General features: G+C 42.5%; 1 protein-coding gene across 3 annotated transcripts in view; it reads left to right on the top strand.

Moving 5' to 3' along the window:
* The first annotated feature begins 5,564 nt into the window (after positions 1–5,564).
* Positions 5,565–20,805, top strand: part of ARHGAP5 (Rho GTPase activating protein 5) — a 35,779-nt gene continuing 20,538 nt past the window's right edge. For 2 of the 3 annotated variants that reach the window (XM_081888846.1, XM_081888848.1), the window contains exon 1: positions 5,969–6,123. The gene's annotated coding sequence lies outside the window, so the exon portion shown is untranslated. Of the gene's footprint in view, positions 5,699–5,968; positions 6,124–20,805 lie in introns of those variants that run through there. The other variant, XM_081888847.1, reaches the window with a different exon arrangement.

Below are 20,805 nucleotides of genomic sequence, written 5' to 3'. Positions count from 1 at the left end.
CTGTTGAGCCTGTTGTTGTTTTTTGTCAAGTGCCATGTGCATAGATATCACTACATAAATAAAGAAAATAATCCTCTGCTCAATAGATCTGGTGGAAGCTCAATACAGTGGTACCTCTGGTTATGTACTTAATTCGTTCCGGAGGTCTGTACTTAACCTGAAACTGTTCTTAATCTGAAGCACCACTTTAGCTAATGGGGCCTCCTGCTGCCGCTGCGCCGCCAGAGCACGATTTCTGTTCTCATCCTGAAGCAAAGTTCTTAACCCGAGGTACTATTTCTGGGTTAGCGGAGTCTGTAACCTGAAGCGTATGTAACCTGAAGCGTATGTAACCTGAGGTACCACAGTAGCACACAATCGAGGAACTCCATCAAGAGCTCTGACTGGCAGCAGAATCTAGTCTAGACAGAGTCGTAAAATAATTCAATGGTCCTGTTACTTCATATTCTGGGCTTTGATAGCAGAGACCTCTAATAAATGGTGGAATGCCAGCATGAGGTCAGTCATACAGTTTTGCTGCAACCATAATCCATACCTGAGAATCAGCAATACAGGTGAACTTTACTTTATACCATTTAGCATTTTGTCTGAACGGCCATAAAACTGAAGTTGCTTTCTTCAGACACTTTCTTTCCATCCCTTCATTTTCTGTGTTGAAGTGTGCCTCCACACCACTGACGCCTAAATAAGGTACAGCCATGGGTTTTATCTGAGCAAATATTGACTCTTCTTCTAGAAAGATTAATGATGGAGAAAGAGTGATCATCATTCTGTTATCACAGTTGCCAAAATCATTGTGAAGCGGTACATTGGAAAAGTAAATCATTCAGTGATTAAATGATGGCAGTGATCTTCTCTTGTAAATCACTGTTATGAAGCAAGATGTATATTGCATATTTTCCTGTGCTATAAATGGTGAAAGGTATTCTCTTGACCTATGCCCTCAACAGTGTTAGGTCAAAATATGAGAAAAATAACTTTATTCAAAAAATTCAGCACCTTACAGTCTGATCTGGAGCTCTGCTGGGTCAGATCAAAGGCCTATCCAGTCCAGTATTCTATTCTTGCAGTGACCAACCAGAAACCGCCAAGCAGGACCCGAATGTAACCACGCTCTCCTTTTATGATAGCCAGCTATTGCTATTCAGAGACATACTGCCTCTGACAGGCGATGGACACTAATCATGGATAGCCTTATCCTCTACAAATTTGTCTAATTTCCTTTTAAAACCAAGTTGGTGGCAATCATATCTTATGGGAACAAATTTCAAGCTGTATGAAGTACTGAATCAGCCAACATTCAGCTTTATTGGTAGCCTTTTCCTAGTATTATGAGAGGGGACCCCATGTACTTTTTCCACAACATGTAGAATCTTGTACACCTGTATCATCTTACTTTTCCCTCTAAACTAAATGCCACAACCTTTCCTTATAATTGAATTGTTCCTGTCTCATGATCATATAGCTTGCCCTTTACTGAATCTTTTCTGACACTACAATATTTTTTGAGGTGAGGAGACCAGAACTCCATACAGTATTCCAAGTGGAGCTGCACCATAGATAATGGTGTTATGATATAGGTAGTTTTATGGGGATGCGGGCGGTGCTGTGGTCTAAACCAATGAGGTTTGAATCCACACAACAGGGTGATCTCCCATTGCACTGTCCCAGCTTTTGCCAACCTGGCAGTTCGAAAGCATACCAGTGCGAGTAGATAAATAGGTACTGCTATGGCAGGAAGGTAAACGGTGTTTTGTGTGCTCTAGCACTTGTCACAGTGTCCCATTGTGCCAGAGGTGATTGAGTCATGCTGGCCACATGACCCGGAAAGCTGTCTGTGGACAAGTGCCAGATCCTTCTGCCTAAGAAGCGAGATGAGCACCATGCACCAGTCACCTTTGACTGGACTTAACCATCTGGGGTCTTTTATCTTTACCTTACCATAGGCAGTTTTATTTTCAATCCCTTTCCTAATGATCCCTAGCATGTTATACTTTTTCAAAGCTGCCACACATTGGGTTGGCATTTTCATTTAGCTATCCTCTATGACCCCCAGTCTTTTTCCTGTCAGCCTTTGCATCCAAGTAGTGTATGTTAATTATTATTAATTTTTTGCCCCATTGCACCGTGCACCCTTTACACTTGCTTACATTGAATTGCATTTACCACTTTACTAAGAGAACTTTATGGAGTTCTTCACCAGCAAGCTTGGCTACATCACTAGTCATCTCTAGCTCTAGATTGTGAACAAGCAAGTTAAAAAGCATGGATCCCAATACTATTCATTTGGGAAGTCCATCTAAAATATGTGCTACTAAGATTATTCTTGGACCTTTGCATCTTTCAACCTGTCTAGTCAAGATCCTATAATATACTCTCATATGGTCAGTGTTGGCCATTCAAATTGTATTCTATCGTTGGGGCCTTTCCTCATAGATTGGAAGAGCAGTGAAGGAACTGGGGGCCCACCGTAATAATGCTGGGAGAATGCCAAGGTGACATTGTAGATCAATCCCATCAATATTGCATTGATTTCCCTACACACTGCAGAGAAGAGTATCATTGCACATAATACTTTGATGTTGTGGGGTGGTGTCTGCATGGCTGTGGATTGTGATCACTGTTTTCTCTGTGGAGATATTCCCTGATGTTAGCTCCATGTGTCTGGAGTTGCCACTTGGATTTTTGGCAAACATCCTTTCATGGGAGTAAATGCTACCAGTATTCTATAGCTCCATCCTCTCCCTTCCAGCCTTGCCTGTCTTGTACACGGCAACTATGGCCTTGCCCATTGCACTTGAGTAGCTTGTACCCAGCTAGTTATAGTTCCACACCTCCATCACGTGCAATGATGGCACTGACTAGGTAGCACCAATTCCAGAGATAATTATCCTATCCCACTGGTACACCCCTGGATTTAATTGTTTACATGATTTGTATCTCATACCTTCAAGAGTACACTCTTCCTGCTGCAACTTACAATTAAAATGAAAATACAAAGTAAATAAATCAAAAGCAGTAGAACAAAGAGGTAAAAGCACACAGCCCATGCAACTGAAGGAAGCACAATAGAATAACATTGGTGTTGCAAATAATGGATAGGGAATTTCAAATTTATTCTGCACCATCTCTGAAGCACAACATTAAATAAACACATTAATCTAATTTTAATTATGACTGCTGTTGCAAACATTTCACCATGAATTGTCACATCTTTCTCAGAGACAGGGTGGTCCTACCATTAGGAACTAGCTGCAGAATCAGGCAGCAATTATGCGTGTCATGAAATGTCAGCGAATTGTTAATTTGTTATTGCTGCATTTTTACTGGTGGTGGGGGCAGTAACACTAGGAAACATCTCCACTTACATACCTCTGGTATTTTTGTGCCCTAGGTTCCAAAATAATGCGGCTGGGTACTGTCACTTACCCTTCACAGAACTACAATTCCCGGCACCCTTAACACACTTCAGTTCCCAGGATTCTTTGTGGGAGGGAAATGTACTTTCAATGCATGGTATGTATGCAGCTGGTGGAGGGGACAGGGTGCCATGTACTCTTTTGCCTCTGGTAGAGAAAGGGAACAACACATATTTCCCATTGATCAGTTTAATTTCAATAATCTAATAGCGATTTAGCAAAAGAAATCTGCAAGTGAAGGTGTTTTGTATTGGTTTCTCTGTTCATACATGGTTGATACATATCAACTCCACTTCCTTGAATCCAGAACTAAGATGTGTATACACAGGACTCTAGTATCCCATGCACTTATTATTATATTGTAGTTCCAATAATGCTGGGTGGTGGAGGGACTTTTTAAAGAATTTCTCTTCCATCTCTCCCTGGGAAACAAGCTGACAACACCAACCATCTAGTTGAAGGAGAACTTTGCATGCTACTCTCTGGCACGCAGGAAGACCTGTTGCTTATAAATGTACATTTAATGTATTTGAACATTCTGTCATGTTAAATATTATCTGCACATGAGAAGTTAGTGTGTCAGGAGAAGGCTAGGCTGAAACACTCTCCATGGAATGCAGTATTTCCACCTAATGCAGTATTTCTGATCTTCAGGAGACAGTGTCAGTGCTTATGTAGCCAAAGCAACACTATCCCAACACAAGGGGTATTGACAGACTCTGAGGAACTACAAGGTTTGCAGAAGTACAAAAAACATAAGCAGGAAAACCCTAAGGTGGAACCCTTCCCCCCACCCCCGACTGAGCATGCATGCTCAGTGAGCATGAAATGTATAGTAACTGTGGGGGGTGGGGGTGGGGGTGGGAATGGAATAGCATGTCAAGAAAATGAAAGAGGAAGAAACACAAATATAAAATGGGAAGAAAGAATTCTCTCATTGTTTGGTTAGGTTACTGTGGTTCACAGACAGAAGTTGTTTTTTTTAATGGCCACAAGAAAGGAAGTGAAAGCCATGCATAGAAATCAACGGAGAAATCCAAGAATTTAATGTGCAAGAAAATTTACAAATAAATTGATATCTGCCTAGGAACCTTATACTCTCAGTGGGAGATTAGTGGCCAAGTAGGTGTTACTTGTATTAGACATGGCATTGGACTCCAGAATTAATTGGGAGTTTGTGGGTGGCAAATGCCTACAGCTTACACCAGTGTTGTCTCACAACGCAGGGGGCTTTCCCTGTTGCTCTCCTTGCAAGTTAAATCACACATACAGTCTTGGGGCACTTCAGTTTCAGAACAGAACAGAACTGCTCAAGAACGCACACATCCTGACCACCTGGCACACTGCTGACTCTATGGGTGTAGTCTGGGGGGGGGGGCAGCTGCCACCCCAAATCAAGAAAATTCATTAAAAATACAAAGCTAACTGAGGTTATGCCCCAACAAAAATCCTGGCTATGCCCATGGCTGACTCCACCTCCTCATCCTGCCAGGTTAATATGCTGCCCCCCCCAATAAAGGAGGGGAGCTGCCAGAGGGCACTTTGCCCAAAGTCCTCATACACTTGTTGCTAACTTTTCTCGAGCTAAGCTCAGATGGGAAGGTTCAACTCCCCTTTCCATGTTGGTTACAGTTTATCGGCTAGCCTTGTTTAAGTCACTTCTCCTGTTGCAGTTGCTGTCCTGAACGCTTGGGTGGATGGCTAGATTAATAAGAATAAAAAAGGTATTAATTCGGAGCGACTGGAGTTTCAAGTATGGAGTTTTAGTTAACTGCCCACTTGGATTTTCCTCTCTTCAGTCGCGGGCACATTTCGCAGGCGATGCGCTCGCCCACTCCCTCCCTTAAAAAGAGCCGAGGATGCCACCACAGGTTTTCCAAGGACAACGGCTACGGGCATAAACCGCGCGCGGGGTGTGTGTGCATGTCCCAAAATGTTCCTTCTTTACTTCCACACACTCCTTTAAAAAATCCCAGGGGCTGAGGCGGGGACTATGGACCGCCTCCTTTCTCCCTTCCTCCTCCTCCTCCTGACGGCGCTTTCGGCCAGCAGAGGGGAAAGGGAAGAAGGAAAACACACAGACACACACACACACATATATACAAGCCGGCCAGGCTCGCGCCCGAGAGGCTGCTGTGTCGCGCGCATGGCGGCGGCGGCAGCAGCGGCGGCGCGTGGGCAGGGCTTCACCGGAGGAGCCTCGCGACGTCCGCCCCGTGGAAGGAACGGAAACGTCTCTCTACACAAGGTCCTTCTGCCGCGCACGCGCAAAAGCCCGGGTAAGGCCTCGGGGGCGCGCGCGCTGAGCCGCGGCAGCGGGGCGAGAACTGGGAGGAGGGGGGAGGGAGGGAAAGGCAGGGAAAAGCTGCTGAGGTAAAGTTAGAGGTGGGGGCGGGGGAAACGAGGGAGCGAGGGAAGGACGGGGGGCGGCGGCGGCGGAGCGTAAGCGCGAGGGAGCGGGCGGGCGAGCGGCTCCGTCGGCGAAGCCAGTGCCGGGGAGGCTCGGCCGCCGCCATTACTAAGCCCAGATCACCGGGGAGGGAGGGAGGGAGGAGGAGGAGGAAAGAGGAGGAGGAGAGATGGGGCCAGGCCGCCGGGAGTTCCTCTGAGGGAGCTGCGGGTCCGGGAAGGGGACGACGACGACGAGCCGCCGGCGCTGAGCGAGAGTCCCGGGAATGGTGCCGCGGGAGAGCCGGAGACTGAGGTGAGGAGGAAGAAACCGCTCCTCCTTCCCAACTCCCACCCCCCTCCCCACACACAACTACACCCAGCCCCATCAGCTGCCGCACCGCCGCCGTCGCCGCCAGCAGCAGCAGCGCTGGGGCTCGGGAGTCGGGGCGGTTGCTGCTGCAGCCGCCGGAGAGGTGGAGGCTGCCGCCAGTTCCGAGGAGGGATGGGGCCGCCGCCAGCAGCAGCAGCAGGAACTGCTGAGTGAGTGAGTGAGAGAACTGGGAAGACCGGAGCTGCCTTTTCTTTTCTCCTTCCTCGCTTCCTTCCTTCCTGCCTCGTCCGAGTCTGCTCCATACCTACACACCCCGCGGAGGAGGAGGGGGAGGGGAATGGTCGGACGCCTCCCTTGCTTGCTTGCTTTGGTCCCAGACAGGTGATGAAGGCCTGAGCCGGCGGGGAGGGTCGGAGCCTGCTCTACCAGGCTCTGGTGGTGGCGGCGGCGGCTGCCAGCTGGTCACGGCCCCCCCAGCGAGGGAGGAGGAGGAGGAGATGAGACGACAAGGAAAGGGGCAACCTACCTCCTCCTTTCTTTCTCTGCCTGACCCCCCTTCCATTCTTTCTGCTTTTTAATAATAGTAATAATAATAACCGTAGGTCTTCCGTTCTTGACTTTCTCTCCAGCACCCCACCCCCCGTTTCTCTTCTTTCTGGTCGTCTCTCTCTCTTTCTCCCCCTCCCTCCCCCCCCCCATCTCGCCATAGCAAACTTTCCTCTCAGGCGCGAGTGGCCTGCTCCTCTTCCCCCTCCAACCCTTCCCAACTCCATAGGGTGGATAGGAGGACTTTTGGAAACGGCGGTAGGAGGCGGGGGCTGTGTGTGTTGCTGGTTGCAGTTCTTTCGTGTTCTTTCTTGCCTACAAAAAACAAAAAACACCCCCCCACCCCGGATTTCCTCTTGTCAAGGAAAAGCTCTAGATGGGAGTCTGGGAGTGACAGTTCGACGTGGGAAAGATGCACAATAACTTCAGTGGGAGGGTGAAGAGAAGGGGAAAGTGTGGAAACCTTCCCATATGTCCTTTTATGCATGAGGTTTTTCAGCAACTCCAGTGCCGCAGATTTGCCCGAAAAGTAGGTGGGAAATGTTTTAAATCCAGACTAAAATAGGCCAGTGGGTGGGTGTGCATGTTAAGTTTAGGCTTTTGGAGATAATTAGTGTATTTTCCCTCTTGCTTAGATACTGCAATTGGCAGAGATTTCTTAAGACTACACTGCACAATAAAAAAGGCAGTACAATTGATCCAAACATTTGTGGATTAATTGCACATTCATTTTAGCTGCCTGTTTAGACAGTTTTCATTGAAAGGAATTATGGAATTCATATTTGTGATCACCATTTAAAAATGAATGGAGAGTTCATAATAGAATCTCTATGGCATGGACAACTATGTATTTTTTTTTACAATCAAGTATATGTATGTATTTTCTTTTATGTAGTATATATTTGTTTCAGAATATTAATGATTTCAGCCCACAAGTTTTTAATTGGTAAAGTTAGTTGTGAGTACCGTATAAAGACTATTGCCTGTGAAAGTTAGTGCCATGATACATCAGTTATAGTGCAAGCCTAAGCATGGTTTGTACAAAGTCCCATTGAGTTAAAAAATCTTAAGAATGCTTGGGATTGCCCCCTTGCAATGTAATCCTGTAATGTTTACTCAGAAGTCACACTAAATTCAATGGGACTTACTTTCAGACAAGTATGTTTAGGTTTGTACCCTTCAACTCTTAAAATGCTACTCTATCATATGCCCCAAATTTGGAGTAAACACTAGTTAATTCTAAGCTTCACTAGTTAATTCTAACTTAATGTTAAAAACCATTAGCTGTTTGGCATGTAATGAGCTAAGTAAATGGTTATTATGAGTGATAATTAATTGTGTTCATTCACCAGCAGAGTGGACTTCCGCTTGTGCAAGAGGACCTATTTCTCCCCTTCCTCCTGCAGCCCTCTGCTGACTATCAAAATCCACTTCCAGAATTGAGGAGCAGATTGAAGAAAGTGGGGCTGTTGGGGAGAGGAAGAGGTCTTGTTGCATTGGTGATCTACCTGGGCAACATTAGATTTCACATTTTTAGGGGAAATAGTTGTTTTTACACACACACACACACACACACACACACATGAGATTTAAAGCTTAATCCAGGTATTCAGCCTTCATTTGTGGATTGGTTTGCAAATGCTATTTACAATTTGCAAGACCATTTTAGCATTTTTCTTTGTACAAGATTTTGTGAGTTCTAGTAGAGTAGTGCAAATACAACCATTCAGCATCTTAAATATGTTTCAAGAATTTATTCAATCTCCAGGTTGTAAAATTTTATTGAATTCTTTTGTTTCTTTTCTGTTTATAACTCATCACATCTTTCCCCCCACTGAGCCTATTTTAATCAGTAATAATATACTCTGTAGTCCATAAACCACTAACTTCAGAACAGTTTAGCGAAAGACCTGTGTTGAAGATTCAATATTGTTATTTCTAGATGAGTTCTTTATTTTTAGTCTTCTAATAGTCTAGTGTGACTTTTTAACAGACCATGATCTTAAGGAATGTAATAAGATTTCACTTCCTAAGCATGTGCATGTTTTATATATACATGTACATGTACACACACATACACACAAAGCTTCATCAAAAAGTTCTTAAGTAGTTGTTCTGCTGTATTTACTAAGGATTTGTTGCATTGCTTCTCTGATACTATTATAAGAAGTCTGTACACTTTATGGAACACTGGTATAAGTAAAGTTTGTGATGGGTTTGTGAAACACCTTGGAACCTTGCTGTTCATGTTCACTTCTAATATCTGTTTCATTAGAAGATAGGTTTGAAATAGTCAGGCTTACCAAAATTTATTTAATATTATCAAATGAGCTGGCCCATTATTTAAGTTAGCTGGTGTTTGTAATATGAGGTGTTTAATATTTATAACTTTGTTGGTTGCCTTAATTACTTTAAACCCTAACTTTATGAAAGGAGAAGGAAATAACTACTTTGATTCTTTGTATATTTGACAACAATGTATATATATCCACAGTAAATCAAATGATACAACAAATTTCTCCTGCAGGGAGTACTTCTATTGTTGGAAGGACTTTGTCAGTGTGTTATGAAATATTTAATAGGACAATGTGCTCAAACACTTACATTGGCAATATGTAGTCATTGAAACTGATAATATTTATTTTGAAAGGCTACTTTTAATCCAAATAATTCATTTGTTGATTTTTATTTTTTACTTGATATAAGCAAAACATTTGAAACTATACTAATTATCAGTATCTTTGAACATATGGACTCCTTATTTTAAGAGTTGATTCAAACTTTTAAAAAGCAAAAAAACCTCCCATAATATTTGCACAGCACTATTAATCATGTGTGGCTCACACATGATTAAGTGACCGGGTTTCCCTGCATTAGATATGGAAGCAATAGTTGGGAAAGGATTGAGTCTTTTCCACTGTGAATCTGCTGTTCAAATATTTTGAAGCTTAGAAACTGAGTAATGAAATCTGTAACCTGTTGAGGTCACAGAAGTCAGTGTGTGAGCTTGAGTACGGTATTTTGTCTTTTGGGGGCATTCTGCACTGTAGACTTGTCAGGATTTTACTTCCCAGCATGTTGTTAGGCTTTCTCCTTGCTACTTCCAACTTTCATCAATATCTAGTGTGAAGAAGGATATGATTATTCTTGCTAGGCTTAGGTGGAAGGTTGGAAGCAGCAAGAGCAACTCAAACAGAGGGGTTTTTTTTAAAGTTGTTTTTAAATCCAAAGCCTGATAAGAAGTGAAAGATGAGACTACCCCCTCCTAAATTCTCTGTGTGCAAAAACACATGGAGTAGGGTAGGCTGGGTTCTCATGCCAGACACAAAATGGGATCCTTCTCCCTTCAAGTTACCGGTACCTTCATTCCAGGGGAAAGTTATGAAAAGAGTGAGGGGCTGTCTCACCTCGTGCAGTGCATTCAGAAAATGGATGAGCAGCCTGCAAATTACCAGTAGTGGTTAGCACTTATGGACCTGGGAACAACATTTTGGATCCCAACATTACTGTGTACAAACATATTTAGTCATAAATGTGCTCATGAATTGCAGCAGTTACTGCAGTTCGTTAACTCTGGCTGTGGTCTGCATCATTAGTTAACTCTGACTCTGTTCTGCATGTACTTGCTGTCAAAAACTGTGTCTGTACACTAGGTGTGTTCAGACATTTGCCTCAACAGGTGAATGCTGTATGTGTAGCTAGAGAGCAAGGGCATGCAAACCCTGCTCCCAGTGTTCCAGCAGCCCTTGGTGCTCTGTTTCTATCTTCCTCCATGTTAAATGGGCAAGATATGTGAGGATTTCTTTTTAGGCTTGCTTAAATGTCTTGCATGAATAAGGATCCTGCTTTACCAGGCTCCCTCATAGTGTGAGATATTATTCTTGCATTTAAACAAATGTGAATAAAAGCCCACAGACCTCCACACAGGGAAGAAAATACGAAGAGCCCTACTTGATCAGGTCAAAGGCCCATGAATGCATTTGTTAATGATACACATTTTATTATGCTTGATGGCCATTATGTTCAATGTGTACATACTGCTTAGGCCAGGGGTTAGGAACCTGTCACCTTTCAGATGTACAGGACTCTGATCAGCCCTAGCCAACATGACCAAAGGTCAGGACTGATCAAAGCAATGTCTGGAGGGTGACAGATTCCCCTTATAGGCCCTTCACACCTATAAGCCTTGGGCTCCTCATATCAGAAATATGCTACAATCTTGGTGGGAGTCTGCATCCTGCAGCAGCTTTCTTCTCCCTGCTTCTTATTCCCCTACCAACTCTCTGTGATAGGAGGACACCAAATAGAAACAGAGAAGGGTGGCAAGAAAAGTCACCTGCTCTACAGCTCTTGACCCAGACACAGTATGCTGTGTAGTGGGCCTGTTTGGCTCTGTCACCCTGTCATCATCTTAACCAGCACAAGTTCTAGGGGTGGGATGGGATGGGATGCGGACTTGCACATTGGAAGGCAGCCACAGCTGATTACTAAGGAAATGGAATATGTTACAGTCAAATTTTACATCAGGTATAGCCAGCATTTCCTTAAATCACACATAAAGTGATTTATGTGTGTGACTAACTCCCCACCTTTCCCTGTTCTGGCTGTGAGGCATCACCACTTGTTGGCAAAGATGTGGAAGTGCCAATGGGTGGCCTGGGTTCCCACTGGGTCATATCATTCGTTAGTCTCTCTGCTGCCTCCCCCCACTCCTCCATGTATGAGCCTAGAGAGCTCCTCTCTGGTTGGGGAAAGAGCTTTCCTCAAGGAGAAGAATCCAGGAAATGATAAAAAAACAACAAGGAAGAAGAGGCAGTGGGGCGGGGGGAGGGAGATGAAGGCTGGCAAGTCCTGGAGATGAGAAGAAAAAGGTTGGAATGGACCTTTGGATGGGTGGATGGGATCCTAGCAGAGGGGTGGAGGAGTAAGGAAAACAAAAGGGTTCGTTGCCACTCTTGCAGGAAGGACAGATGTCCTGCTATGGAGTTGAATTTGCACAAACTAAATATATGCATAATGCCACTCAGCCGTATTGCTGGTGGGGTTATCTTGTTGTCTATAGGTGTCACGAGCAAGGATTCACAATGTAACACTGGGGAAATGCTTCATTGCTGTGCAAACAGGAGGAACGAAACTACATGACCCAGCATGCAGCGAAGCCAAGAACCCAGCTTCCATCAAGGGTTTTTTTGTTTTTGCGACCAGGGGTGGTGGGGAGATTGTAATCCCAAGCTACTCAAACAGGGAACTGGGAATCAGTTGTAAAAGCCCTAGATGATTTTATGGCTATATCCACAACTTAAAAATTGCATTCTTCCTTTCAATGGAATCCTGACAACTATATTTTGATGTAGGGAGATTTTGATTAAGACAGAACCCTGTTGGATCAGACCAAAGACACATCTAGTCCAGCATACTGTTCTGATAGTGGCCAACCAGATGCCTATGGGAAGTCTGCAGGCAAGAGAGCACTCTCCCTATTTTTCAGTTTTCAGGAATTAGTATTCAAAGGAACACTGCTTCTGACCATGGAGGTAGACCATGGTCATCAGTGATAGCTCTGTTCTCCATGAATTGGTCTAATATTTTAAAACTGCCAAGATTGGTGGCCATCACTTAATCTCATTGGAGTGAATCCATAGTGCTTCTGTGAAGAAGTATTTTCTTAGTTCTGACTTGAATGTTTCAACTTTCACCTTCATAGGATGGCCCCAGGTTTTAGTATTAGAATCATGCATAATTTTAAGCATCTTTATTAAGTCTATTACTTAGGAGTCTTTGGTGAGGTGCTTTATCAAATGCTTTTTGAAAGTCTTAAGTACAGTATACAGTATCAATGGACTCAATCCTATCTATAGAACTCTAAAAATGATGCAGAGCTTTTCCTTGCAGAAGCCATGCTAGTTCTGCTTTAGCATGACTTGTTCTTTGATATGCCTGGTAACGCTATAATTATGCTTTACATATTTTTTTTCTTGGAACAGATGTTAAGATACCTGGATTGTAATTTCCTGCATCCTCTTTTTAAAAAAAAGAGTTAAATTATACACTCTTCAGTTCTCTGGTGTGGAGGCTGATATAGGGGACAAGTTACATATTTTTGTTAGAAGATCAGCAACTTCACATTTGAGTTCTTTAAGGTGAATGCCATTCAGACATGGTGATTTGTACGTTTGTAATTTAACTTTAAGGCCAGGAACATGTATATTGTCACCAGTTCTTCGGATTCCATTCCTATAAAAAGTTAGTTGAGGCACAGAGATCTGTCCTCCATCTTCTGCTGTGAAGACTGTTGCAAAGAATTCATTCAGCTTCTCTGCAGAGAATTAAGCATTAAGAGTTGATGCAGTTGGGTTTGTTAAGGATGGGACTTGCATGTGTGCCCTTGTTTATTGATACAGAGTTTGCATGCCTGAACGTGACTGTTGTTTCATTTGAAAACTGAATGTTTGAAATACCCAGCAGCTCAAATATGGGTCATTCATGTTAGAATAAAACAGAAGCTTCTGATTAAGCTATCCGGTTAAATATTGTAGTGCTTGATTCACGTTTTAGTCACGTTTTAGTTTTATTAAAATCAATGGGACAAGTTAGTTATAACAAACTTAAACACCATTGATTTCTGTGAGACTAAACCATGACCCAATTTAATCTGGGTCTAGCCATTCTTATTCTCCCTGTTAAGCCAATAAAACTTTATTTAATACAAAGCAAAAATCATCAGCATATTTATAAATGCAAAATGCCTGTTTCCCAAACTGCATTTTTTGACACTAGAACTCTCCTATCAATCATGTTAATGCCTGAAAAAGTTAACATGGATCGGTCAGTATTTGTGGTCTGCTTGAATAAAACATACAGTAATGTCTTAGTATGTAGATCCACATCTTGTTGTTAAGAAGGAATCTGGTTAGTCTTCTTCACAGCTAACATTGCTGCTGATATAATGATTAACTGCGGTTAAGCTTGGTAGGGAAAAATTGTTCTTCAGAAGAGTAGGATAAGTGAAACAGCATGCAGTTCTGCAGTTTCCTCCCAATTGCTTAGGCTTCATATATTTGCAATAGCTGTATAACAGAGTCCTTGTACCTGGTTGCTATCTTATACCTAGGAATTATTTAGTGGCATCTAAGGGTTTTTTTAAAAAAAAAAAACAGTGTTGGTGAACAATTAATGTCACTCTGATTGATAAATTCTAAGAAATTATTCCCTATTTTACTCAGTAAGTAATGCCTAGGAGGAAGATGGTTAGTGAAGTATGTGATCATTTCAACAATTTATATTCTTGGCTTCTTTCTAGCATGGTTGCCACAGGGCCACTTAAATACTGGCTCCTTGCTGCTGTTTTGCTCCTTCCCTTGTGCAGCTGGCGAAACAAACCAAGAAAGTTGGCTTCTTTAGAAGCCATTAACCATAATTCCTGCTACTCATGTAACAGGAAGCTCTGGTTAACTCTGGCCTCCTAGTCTGCTTTGCAGCTTGTGTGAAGAGAAAAGCTGCAGCAAAGGGGCAGGTAGCAGGGCTTTGATTGTGTGAGTGCAGCTTTAATGTACAAGTTTTTCACTTGCTCATGGTGGTCTTTGCATGAATTTACATTTATGGGTGGAATTCAGTGTCACACTCTTCCAGCCTTTCTGCCTATGCAAGCAACATCACAGCTTTCCAGATGGATGGATCCTACTCTCCTCCCCTTGCATGCAGTTCTCGGGGTTCTGACCTCCCCCGAGGAACTGGGCAATTAGTATTCATATAGCACACTTCTTTTCTTGTGAAGGTGATGTTGCCCTAAGTTTTATATGGTCAGTTTAAAATATGGCTAGAGTTTGGTTAGAAAACAATTTTTGCATCAGCTATCATATTCAGATAATTGTTGCAACTCTCATCAACTTGCAGTATATCATAAGGAAAGGGGGGAATTTTTAATTAGTGACTGAATTATCTATGACATTTAATTTCTTTAGATTTCTACAGGTCACCTTGCAGGGAGGACTCAGTAACTTTTTTTCAGAAGGATTCAATCAATAAAGGCTCCTAAGGAAACTGGCCTTTGGAAAGCCTTTGACCAGTTCTCAGTGGATGCTGCTTCCTTGCTAACTATGATTGTGCTCATTTGTTCATCCTATATGCTTAATACACATTACTAACAACTGAGACTTATTTTAGAGACCTTGAATGTCAGGAGTTGGGAATTTAACAAGTGGCTTCTGTAAAACTCCATTGGCAACCAAGACGACAAATTCTAGTGTAGCATCTCCTGTTAATGAGCAAAGTGACATTCTCACCAAACTAGCTAAGTTACAGTCCAGGTTGATCCAAATGCAACAGCATGGGCAACAAAATGTTGATGAAACAATTGATAATCAAGCCTTTCGCCCATAAACTGTTTCTCCAAAATGTATGGTTAAAAAGAGGGTTACCAGAGGAACTTTTAAGTGTATAGATGCAGAGCTGCAAACTCAACCCCCCTTGGGATATGATATGGTGAGGGACAATCCTGCCCTAAATCATGTGGACGAATCTTGCACCACTTTCACTAGGTTTCAGGTATCGGATGATTCTGCCTCCCACTTGTTGTTGTTTAGTCGTGTCTGACTCTTCGTAACCCCATGGACCAGAGCACGCCAGGCACTGCACTCCTATAAAACAGCCCACAATGTTTGGTAGCCCCTTCCCAAATTTACAGATGAGGCAGATCAGGGGGTTACAGGGAGAAGAAGAGGTGGGGAAAGGTCAGTTTCATGACCTTGCCCTTCTGCTCGCATAACATTGGATACACTCATATGGGTTTAAAAGCTAGTGACATTAATAACTGGTATTTTGATAACACCTTTTCATCTAGTCCAGATGAAGTAATTGTTGTTCTAATCTGATGTCTGAGGTCACTGTTGAACTGGATTTGGGTGAATAAACTGAAACTCAGTCCAGAGAAGTTGAATATATTGATGATGGGGAGGTCTGTTGACTCTGTAGTTGATGTCCTTTTCTGGATTAGATAAACACTTGCTTTTAACAATCAGTTAAATATTTAGGAGTACTCCTAGATCGAGCTCTCTTATTGGATGCATAGCTGATTTGCCATTGTCACCCATGTCTTGCTAATGTTTATTGCAAGCCAACTTTCTTGGTTTGTTTCGCCAGCTGCACAAGGGAAGGAGCAAAGCAGCAGCGAGGAGCCAGTATTTAAGTGGCCCTGTGTCAACCATGCTAGAAAGAAGATTATTGCAATGTACTTGGGGTTGGGGTTGTTAAAAAGTATTCAAAAATTGCATTTTATCCAAAATAACTGCTACCTGCTGTTTTGGGAACATAAGAGAAGTGCTTGAACATCACTTCCAGTTGGTTTCTGTGCTGTTGAGAGTAAATAGAACCTTTGGTGGCAAATATCAGTCAGGAGCAGGGATAACAGTTGGTAGGAAACAGTGATGGGCCCTGATTCAAATGATGATTGCTTTTCATTCAGAAAAAGCAGAATTGTTATCTATTTTAAAAGTGATTAGTTTATGGTTTAGACTACAGACTTTTTGTTCTGTATCCCTGTTGCGTATTCCTCACTCAAGATGCCCAGTCTTGGAGCTTTACTACCGACTTTACTCTCTTTTTGCCTCATCTATATCTGCTTTTTTCAAACATCATTCTACTGATTACTCATGCTGGAATATGCCATCCTTCATAACTTCTTTCTATTTCTGTACCTATATCTCACAAGAGAATAGTCTCCAACACATTTTCAGGTACCAGTGTGCTGCTTGACATGTTGATTATATGCCTGTCTTTCTTGTCCCCAAAGCTGCCTTTACATGCTGTAATAGTGCCTCCTGAAGGACGTGCTGTGGTTTTTTTTGTTTTTTGCAAAAGTGCCCTCTTGTGGTCACAAGTAGTCTCATTGTCTGCACTGGTGAAAGCCACATTGTTTGAGATTTTTTGCTGCAGCAAAAAACCCCCAAAATGTTATAAAATAAATTGAAACCTAAACCAGCCAAGCATCTACATCATGGTTTAAATTATCACAAATGAGCCATGGTGAGTCTTAGAGTCACATTCTTTCTCCCTCTCTGGGCATAAGAGAAAAGAGCAAAAAATTCGGCTTTCATTCAGAATTGATTTCATCTAAAGTTTCCTGTTATGTATGAAATTACAGTTTATTTTAGCTGTACTTAGTCAAACCAAGATATCCGACTATTCTTTGCTGGGTGATATGCCACTACCGCCCCATCCTTAAACTTGTGTTTTCTTGCGTATTTCAGCCTTATTAGTAGTCTACAAAAGATTTTACAGGCCTGCTTTTTACTCATAAGAGAAGCTGACAAAGGATGGACCAAGTGCTTCATCCCTCCTTTGCCAAATCCTTCTTATGAGTAAAAAACAGGCTAGAAAAACATTTTGAAGGTTAGAAACTCAGTAGGCTAGGAAATGAAACTCACTCCTTCACCAGCCCATTTTTATGGTTGATAGACAGCACCTGGTTTGATAGTGTCTTGGGCAAGGTTCCCTAGTAGTTTCCCTAGAACATTCCCCTTACTATAAAGACTTATTGGGGTAGATGGGTACCAATGGTGTGATGTCTGTGACCAGCATGTAGTGCTGGAGTAGAACAAGAGGGGGAGATGGAGCTTGCTCAGGACTTATCATATTAGGAAGAATGTAGGAGAGATGGAGATAATTATAGTTATTTATACATACATACATACATACATACATGTATATACCATCTTTTCTCCAGAGAGCTTATGTGGCACTGATATGACACTTTCCCTCCTTTCCATTTTATCCTCCAACAACCCTCTGAGGTAGGTTAGGCTGAGAAACAGCAGATGGCCCAAAGTCACCCAGTGGGCTTCATGGTTGAGTGAGGATTTGAACCCTGATCTTCCAGGTCCTAGTCTAGCATTCTGACCACTACTCTACACTGAATCTCATTTCCTCATTATATTTTACATCCTCATTACCAGTCCGTTTTCACAGACTTCTGCTAGATTATTGTTCTCAGGTAAATCTTCTTTGACCCTCCTCCTGGCAGTCAAATGTGCACTCTTACTCTGGACCTCGCATTGGGTCCACTGCTGACTTTGCTGTTCAGCTTGTGGTGGAGAATCAAAGGCAGGATTTGGATGTGATTGGAGGGGTTGCCAGAGGCCCAGGAGAGATGTCCATAGTACTTGAAATTTTGGGCTCTCTTATGACTGTGGGGCTCATCCTAGTCCAGGCATAGGCAAACTCGGCCCTCCAGATGTTTTGGGACTACAACTCCCATCATCCCTGACCCCTGGTCCTGTTAGCTATGCCTGTCCTAGTCCCTAGCTGTGCTGGATTTCTCCATGGAGTTCCATGTTTCTTCTTCCAAGAAAGTCTCCCCTAGATCTTGGTTAGGCCCTGATGGGTGACCAATAGCATTGGCAAACAGCACAGGGGACTGGTGTTGGCAAGTAGCAAGGGCAGCCATTCTAACTACCTGGTACTCCCTCAGGAGCCCAGCAATAATTGTGAGGCAGATTCAGCTGGCACTCATTTCCTTATTCTCAGTTCTTCTGGGCCTTGTCCTTGAGATATAAAAAATAAGGACATGAGTTGCAGCTTTAGTTGTACCCTGTTCTGTAAATAGAACACTGTATGTGAAACAGCTGCCACTGACTACTTGAGTGTCAGTTCTTCTGATTAAGAATAAGGAAATGTGTGATGGTTGTGTGTCCCAGCTTGCTTCTTTACAGTACTGGATGTGAGGCAGATACATCTACTGCCTCTTCTTTATGCCCAGTGCCTCTGGGCTCTCCCCACAACATGTGTATAGAGGGCAAGGCCCAAACAAATTGAGAATTGAAAGGGAGTAGCAGCTGCGTCACCCTAGACTGGCCAAAGAGGATGCTTGCTAAAGGAGCAAATCATGTGTGATAGTTAAAGGATATTTGCATTTTTTATGCTACCAAGTTTGGGGTGGTATATATGGAGCATCCCTTAAGCTTTCAAGGTCAGAGGGTTAAGAAGAAAACTGCATATCACAACTGTGCCAGACTGGAATGCTTTCAGATATTCTGAGCAGATTAACCAACATAATCCAGATTGTGTGCTACAACAGGAGAGCAGGAATGAGTAAATTATGCCTTGCTGGAGGCTGAGGAATATGTTTCAATAAAAACACTCCATTCTACAGAGGAAGACAAAACAGTCCTCCGTGGTCACCAGGCCATCTGTCACGCAGGAAACTACATCTGTCCTTCCTCACTACAAATATGGCAATTAGTCTCTGAACCATGAAAACATAATATCAAGCAAGTTTCTCTAGGAAAAAATGATTTCAAATGTAGATTCAAGCAGAACAGTAACTGTTCTCCAAATATTTGTTTCAGAAGAAAAAAAAGCCTTTGAGTACCCCAGTAGACAACTGCTGAGGCACTAGATTAAAATTAACCATGTATATCATTAATACAAAGGATAGTCTTGATTGCAAACTATTATTATGCCAGTGACTCAGTATATTTTAGGAGAGGAGAGAATGAACCAAAATGTGGGTCACATAAAGGCCCCAATCAAAAGAAGTTACATGTTTGTGCAGATGAGCACTGAGTACTCATTAGTGTATGTTTTCTGTGCAGTGGTTTATGCAGCCACTGAGGCAAGATGGTTTTTAAACTGAGCAATATTTTCCTGCCTTGGCAGTGGGAATTGCTGTGGTGAAATTAAAGAAAACTTGAGATACATATTGAATTCTTGACTCTAGCTTTATTGTATTGCAGGTAAAATATTTACAATTTAGGACATTGGTTTTGATGGGTGTATGCTCTCAGTCAATTAGAGACTTGCTCTAAGTTTTTGTTTATGGCATATATGCATAGGTACCGTATAGTATTGGAGTCAGGTTACCAAATTAAAACCCCAATTTGGTGTTTCAATCTTACAACTTATCTTTGCTTATGTCCGCTATAAGTAATTAACACATGTACTAAATTAAACTTAAAAAACAACAACTCCTTGGGTTGGATGCTGAGGTACCATGTGTGATCAGAAAAGTATTTCTACTTGTGCAGGGGGACTCTTGAATTCTGCTGATTCCCTTCCTTCCACTGCAGCATCCCATGTTCTGTCCAGAAGGTCCACTGATTCTTAAATTCAGATAGCTGTGAAACATGGGAGTCTACAACAGGGAAAGGATTGGAAGAGCTCTGCGTGTACTTTTCTGGATGCTATCATATGTGGATACTCAGCATTTTTTTTAAAAAAATAAAAGTCACACATGAAGATTCTATTTTCAACATTTCTGTCCTGCTTTCCTACTTCTAAGGTAGCTCAAAGCTGCTAAGCATAGAGGGTTGGATTTAGGGTTGCCCTTTGCAAATGGAAGCGACCAGTAGCCCCCTCCCCCCGACATACTGGCACCACTCCTCACACTTTTCTGGAGTGTCTCCGAACCTTCCGGAGAAGATTTTCAGGAGATACAGAGGACTCTAGGGGGAAAGAGGAATATGCAAGGTGTACCTCCCGTTCCTCACTCCAGTTGGAGTGCCGTGTGAATGGAATCTTGCTCGTGGGTACTGGGGTCCATTGGACCCACTGATATATTAAGCGGTGCTTGGTTGTTCATTCATTCTCTTATCTCTGGTGCATTATAATAAAATCAGCAGATAGAACAGATTATTTGGGTATGGGTTTTCATAATTGATTCATGAATGATCAGTTTTAATAAAAGAATGAGCTAGTTGGCCCTCAGCAGGGTTAGTAAAAGTTGAATAGTGGCTCTCTTTGCAGCTGCCTTGGGGAGCAGTCACTGTCCTTCAGTCTCTCATTCAACCTTCAATGCTATGGCTGTATTATAGGAATCTACATTGAGTATTGTTTTGAATGCTACAACTTCTCAGATTTGTCCCTTTCTCTGTCACTAACAGTACCTATCCTCTGCTTAGAATAATTTCACCCCTTTTCTTGTCCCCTTTGTGTTCATTCTTTTGCATTTAGAGTGCAGTACAGCTGCATCAGAATGCAGAGGTGCCTGAATTTTAATTAGGAAGAAGCTTGGAATAGTTGTCAAGTGCCATTACATAGGTTCTGTGATTAGTAAGAGCAAGCAAACTAGGACAGTGGTCTACAGTACAATAGTTTTAAAAATTGCTGCTCTGTGCTATTATAAAT

The sequence above is a fragment of the Podarcis melisellensis genome, assembly GCF_964234715.1.
Source record: "Podarcis melisellensis genome assembly, chromosome: 1".
NCBI classification, from domain to species: Eukaryota; Metazoa; Chordata; class Lepidosauria; order Squamata; family Lacertidae; genus Podarcis; species Podarcis melisellensis.
This window is presented reverse-complemented; position numbering and strand designations above follow the sequence as displayed.